Consider the following 7,072-nt stretch of genomic DNA (forward strand, 5'->3'; position numbering starts at 1 on the left):
GACAACTACAAATACTTAGGTGTCTGGTTAGACTGTAAACTCTCCTTCCAGACCCATATCAAACATCTCCAATCCAAAGTTAAATCTAGAATTGGCTTCCTATTTCGCAACAAAGCATCCTTCACTCATGCTGCCAAACATACCCTTGTAAAACTGACCATCCTACCAATCCTCGACTTTGGCGATGTCATTTACAAAATAGCCTCCAATACCCTACTCAACCAATTGGATGCAGTCTATCACAGTGCAATCCGTTTTGTCACCAAAGCCCCATATACTACCCACCATTGCGACCTGTACGCTCTCGTTGGCTGGCCCTCGCTTCATACTCGTCGCCAAACCCACTGGCTCCATGTCATCTACAAGACCCTGCTAGGTAAAGTCCCCCCTTATCTCAGCTCGCTGGTCACCATAGCATCTCCCACCTGTAGCACACGCTCCAGCAGGTATATTTCTCTAGTCACCCCCAAAACCAATTATTTCTTTGGCCGCCTCTCCTTCCAGTTCTCTGCTGCCAATGACTGGAACGAACTACAAAAATCTCTGAAACTGGAAACACATCTCCCTCACTAGCTTTAAGCACCAACTGTCAGAGCATCTTAGATTACTGCACCTGTACATAGCCCACCTATAATTTAGCCCAAACAACTACCTCTTTCCCAACTGTATTTAATTTATTTATTTATTTTGCTCCTTTGCACCCCATTATTTTTATTTCTACTTTGCACATTCTTCCATTGCAAAACTACCATTCCAGTGTTTTACTTGCTATATTGTATTTACTTTGCCACCATGGCCTTTTTTGCCTTTACCTCCCTTCTCACCTCATTTGCTCACATTGTATATAGACTTGTTTATACTGTATTATTGACTGTATGTTTGTTTTACTCCATGTGTAATTCTGTGTCGTTGTATCTGTCGAACTGCTTTGCTTTATCTTGGCCAGGTCGCAATTGTAAATGAGAACTTGTTCTCAACTTGCCTACCTGGTTAAATAAAGGTGAAATAAATAAATAAAACATATTTTAAAAAAACAGAATCAAACTGAGAACACATTTGAAACCCTTAGACATGCCTCGTCGTCCTTCATTTCAAAATGTTAAGTATCAAAGAAAATGTCAACAAAGTGGAATTTCATAGTGTTTCTATTAACACCATTTGCCAAGCGCAAGATGAGTTACGGTATGCTTAGATAAGTTCATGAAGCGCCATATGAAAAGAACAAGCTATACAAGGTACAATAAAAATATAAGATAAATATGTATGAAGAGAGCTGTACAAGGCAAGACATAAAAAACACCATCAGTACAGAACTTCACGTCAAAAGGCACATCAATAACAACCTGCTCGGCCTCCCGGGTGGCGCAGTGGTCTGAGCTGTGCCACCAGAGATTCTGGGTTCGAGCCCAAGCTCTGTTGCAGCCGGCCGCGACCGGGAGGTCCATGGGGCGACGCACAAATGGCCCAGTATCGTCTGGGTTAGGGAGGGTTTGGTCTCATCGCGCACTAGCAACTCCTGTGGCGGGCCGGGCGCAGTGCACGCTGACCAGGTCACCATGTGTACGGTGTTTCCACCGACACATTGGTGCGGCTGGCTTCCGGGATAGATGTGCATTGTGTCAAGAAGCAGTGCGGCTAGGTTGGGTTGTGTTTCGGAGAAGGCATGGCTCTCGACCTTCGTCTCTCCCGAGTCCGTACGGGAGTTGCAGCGATGAGACAAGACTGTAACTACCAATTGGATATCACGAATTCAAGGGAGAAAAAGGGGGTAAAAAGAGTCTTGGAGCATGCCCATTTACACCTGCATGTAGTAGCCACGGGGTCAATTAGGTTGCAGCTGAGGAACCCCATCCACCAGCTTCGCGTCAGTGAGTTAGCCAGAGAACAGTTCAGTCAGAGACTCACAATTACTCGGAACAGGACATTTGATTTCTAGAAGTTCTTGAGAGTTTAACACTCTCTCTGGGCTTGCAGAAAGTCATGGCTCCTTGACACTCACTACTGTGCCAGTTACTCTCCAGACTAAACCCGCAGGTATCATCACAATTAGCTAGCTAGCTAAGTAACTAGCTAACATCAAATGTATCAGTTATAGAAAGGGCAAGTTATGATAAACAAAAAGCCAGCGAGCTTGCAACCTTCCATAGTATTGCAGCTGAATTACTGCAAGACTTCCCCTGCCCTGTATCACATGAACACCCTACAGTCTCCATCGTGCCAACAGATTACAAGAACCCAGGCAGAATTATGCTGTTTTACTCTGACTGGGCTGGACATCTGCATTGAGGAACACCAAGCTGTCATCCTCAAGACAGTGAATAAGCACTCGCCCAACTTTGTCACTGTGGAGGTATTGATATGCCTCTGTGCTTTTGTAGCTCCTCATCTCTGACCCACCCACACTGAGCGACAAGACAAAATAATGTCTTCGTAGCTGATATGTGGCCATTTTTTCAGATCATCCTCCCACTCTTGAATAATCCGCGGATGTGGCACAGACTTGAAAGGTTTTTCTTGGTATGATCCCACCACATTTTGACAGAACGTTCAGACATTGTTTTGTTTCCGGGTTCTTAAAAAAGGTGAATGCTCAGCTGTAACCAGGAGTCCCAAATGGCAGCCTATTCCATACATAGTGCACTAGTTTTAGAGTAGAGCCCAATGGGCCCTGGGAAAAAAGTAGTGCAATACTGTACATAGAGAATAGGGTGCCATTTTGGATGCAGAGGCAAGTGCAGACCACATGACACCTGGTCTTCAGTGTTGCCACAGAATTTCCTGGGTAGCGAGGATGGCCAGAAGGCCAGTGGGTTCTGTGAAGCAGCTAAAAGGCTTAATTCAGTGCATCAGGGCACATCAGCTAGCCCGTGATAAGAGTACCATCTGTGTACGACGTCACGTGATGGGTGAGTGACACCAGCCATGGAAGAGGCTGAATCAGAGGAAGAGTCCAAGCAGAATCTTTCTCAGTAGGATGGAATGTGTTTAGTGGTATCACTCGTACATACCTCACATACACAAAAAATGAGGGGTGGCATGAGTCCGGTGTTGGACAGGCAGACAGTGTAGTGATTAGACTGGATTCCTTACCTCAGTGCGTTATCATGGCAGAACTACCTACTGGAATGACCTGAGCTCTATTATATCGCTCCAATCAAATCGTCCCTACACCATGCCTGACCCCCACTGAGCTTATGTGTGTGTGTGTGAGAGAGAGGGAGTATTACGCAATAGGGAATCTGTGCATCCGCCAACTGCACTTTCTCTTGATCCACCGAGATGAGCTGAAGAGGATGTTTTAACGCAAAGCTAGAGCTAGGTAGTCCATATGCAGGGGCCAAGAGATAAGGGAGGCCGCCGTTTAGCATATTGGCAGCACTCTTCTGACATGAGGCATGAAGCTTGTCTTATTCACAGTTTATGGAGAAAGAGGCGTTGCGTAATCCAATGCATAACTCTGATCTATTGTAGCCTACACTGAGGTAGCTTCAATGAAGCCATGAAGGTTTCAGTTCAGCCTTCATTCTTAAGGAGGACCCTTCGCCTTATGTTTATCAAGGGGTTGCATGTTCAACTGACGCCAAGGACTGTCATTGTGGCTTAGAAAGTGTGCCCTGCTGTTCTTCTATTGGTAGGATACATCTAGGATGGTTCTGTTCCAGGGTGGAGGTGGGTTGGTATACCATGCTCACTGTCAGTGTGTTTACTTGTGTGTATTTAGCCTGTCTGTGTCTGTGTCCCATCTAGGGACAGGTGTTGAATATTAGCATGCGCTATACATGCTATGGTACAAGGGCTGATTCAATGTGTCAATTTGTTTTTACCTATCCCTATCCAATTAACCTGTCCAAATAAACTGCCTCGTGATGGATTTGTGAGGGCTATCATAGACATTTCTGTGGCTGTGTAAGTGTGTTTGTGTTTGGCTGCGACTGCATGACCTTGGGCGATGCAAATCAACGTTTTCTGTGGCAGAGGAGACGGGGCAGAGAAAGAGATGTTCTGAGTCAGTGATTCTAAAGAGCGCTTGCTGTTAATCAACACAGCGGTTCGAAGGGGCTGAGGCTTCTCACCATACATTTCTCCTTTTCACACACTCCCCATCCCCCACACAATCTGCTCTAGCAGCGGCAGTGCACTACTGGCCCCTCTCCCTAGCAGAAGAAGATAATTACGCTCTTATAAAACATCTCTGGTGAATTCATGTGGTTAAAAATGCAAGAAATGCCACTATTGACTGTCATGCAGGCTACTATGATGGAAGGGGAAAAATTGAGGCTAGCATTGGAGTTCGGGTTTTATATGTCATTGGTGCATTACCCATACAGTAGCTGTTGGTGTTCATCATTGAAAGACCTCGTTGCTTTCCTGGACCCAGATTAAGCCTACTCTTGAACTAAAAAGCATGCTCAACAGAGAATCTCTATTGCAAGTGCTTTCAGGTCAGGACTTGTCCAGGATCTGTGCCTAGGAAACCGTCCCGAGAGGTTGTCAAATGGTTATCCGACGGGAACTACCTAAAGTTGTAATTATTCTCGTGACCCAATGTACCTAGTCAGCCTACAGTGGCTGAACCCTTTGGAATTATCTGGATTTCTATTCTATCTGTTACTATTCTTTACCTTTGAATTTTTGGTTGAGATAGAGATGTGAATCCAACATATCAATTATACAAGCATTTCGCAATACATCTGCAAAATATGTGCATGTGACCAATAACATTTGATTTGATCTTGATTTCATTTGTTAACAAACTGGATATTGAATTGAGTTTGGTTGTCAAGACCAAATGTCAACATTTAAAGGAGATTTATCTTCTGCTTGGATAGTTCCATCTGTGCAACTGACTGAGTCTGGCTTTAATTGCAGTTTGTCTACAAATTAATATGTTGGATTCACATCTCCACTTCAACCAAAAATCTAAATTTGAGAATAGGATTAAGCCAGTGGCTCAGATGAAACTATTCAAGCATTAGGTACATTTCCTTTAAATGTTGATATTTGGTTGCGTTGTCAACCAAAACACGATTCAATATCACTTTTGTAATACAGTAAATAGCCTAAAGTTAAGGCTATTTTACAAACTAATGTAAGAGTGTTTATTCAACCTTCAAATGAGTAACACATCCATGGCCACATTTTGAGGTTACTGTTACTAAATATCTACGTATGTACAGTAATCATAGAAAGCGTGCATGTTCAAGATAGCATGCAAAAGCCACCGGTCTGTGGAGATCTTCACAGTTACTATAATAATCTGTGCAGAATCTTGAACAGCATTGATCACTTGCACTATGTACCTTTAATGTAATCTCAACTACAAGCCTGGTCATTTGTTGTGCTATTGGATGAAGCACAGTGATATTAATGTAATCTCAACTACAAGCCTGGTCATTTGTTGTGCTATTGGATGAAGCACAGTGATAACACATGTTATTCCCATTTGAGCTTTGTTGTGCTTTCAAATGGTTGAAGGTGCAGTAATAACACATTTAGATGCCAACTAAACCAAAAATCAGACATCGGGAATTCAACCATTTTCTGCCTGTCTGTTTGAGTGGGTGAATAAAGGTTGAAATCTCATTGATCAACGTCTCAACCAATTATTGCCAACATTTCAAATCAAATCAAATGTTATTTGTCACAGACACATGGTTAGCAGATGTCAATGTGAGTGTAGCGAAATGCTTGTGCTTATAGTTCCGACCATGCAGTAATATCTAACAAGTAATCTAACAATTTCACAACAACTACCTTATACACAAACAAGTGTAAAGGAATTAATAATAATATGTACATATACATATATGGATGAGCGATGGCCGAACGGCATAGGCAAGATGCAGTAGATGGTATAGAGTACAGTATATACATATGAGATAAGTAATGTAGGATATGTAAACATAAGTGACATTGTTTAAAGTGACTAGTGATACATTTATTACATCCAATTTTTAATTATTAAAGTGGCTAGAGATTGAGTCAGTATGTTGGCAGCAGCCACTCAATGTTAGTAATGGCTGTTTAACAGTCTGATGGCCTTGAGATAGAAGCTGTTTTTCAGTCTCTGTGCCAGCTTTGATGCACCTGTACTGACTTCGCCTTCTGGATGATAGTGGGGTGAACAGGCAGTGGCTCGGGTGGTTGTTGTCCTTGATGATCTTTTTGGCCTTCCTGTGACATCGGGTGGTGTAGGTGTCCTGGAGGGCAGGTAGTTTGCAGCCGGTGATGCGTTGTGCAGACCTCACCACCCTCTAGAGAGCCTTACGGTTGTGGGCGGAGCAGTTGCCGTACCAGGCGGTGATACAGCCTGACAGGATGCTCTCGATTGTGCATCTGTAAAAGTTTGTGAGTGTTTTTGGTGACAAGCCGAATTTCTTCAGCCTCCTGAGGTTGAAGAGGCGCTGTTGCGCCTTCTTCACCACGCTGTCTGTGTGGTTGGATCAATTCAGTTTGTCCGTGATGTGTACGCCGAGGAACTTAAAACTTTTGGCCGTCTCGTCATTGTTGGTAATCAAGCCTACCACTGTAGTGTCGTCTGCAAACTTGACATTTGAGTTGGAGGCGTGCATGGCCCAGGCAGTCATGGGTGAACAGGGGGTACAGGAGAGGGCTGAGAACGCACCCTTGTGGGGCCCCAGTGTTGAGGATCAGAAGGGTGGCGATGTTGTTTCCTACCCTCACCACCTCGGGGCGGCCCGTCAGGAAGTCCAGGACCCAGTTGCACAGGGCAGGTTCGAGACCCAGGGTCTCGAGTTTGGAGGGTACTATGTTATTAAATGCTGAGCTGTAATCGATGAACAGCATTCTCACATAGGTATTCCTCTTGTCCAGATGGGTTAGGGCAGTGTGCAGTGTGATTGCGATTGCGTCATCTGTGGACCTATTGGGGTGGTAAGCAAATTGGAGTGGGTCTAGGGTGTCAGGTAGTGTGGAGGTGATCTGATCCTTGACTAGTCTCTCAAAGCACTTCATGATGACGGAGGTCACTTCTCGTGTCTGAGCCGTTGAATTGCGACTCTACTTTGTCTCTATACTGACGCTTAGCTTGTTTGATTGCCTTGCAGAGGGA

The sequence above is a fragment of the Oncorhynchus nerka genome, linkage group LG13 (genome assembly GCF_034236695.1).
Source record: "Oncorhynchus nerka isolate Pitt River linkage group LG13, Oner_Uvic_2.0, whole genome shotgun sequence".
Lineage (NCBI taxonomy): Eukaryota > Metazoa > Chordata > Actinopteri > Salmoniformes > Salmonidae > Oncorhynchus > Oncorhynchus nerka.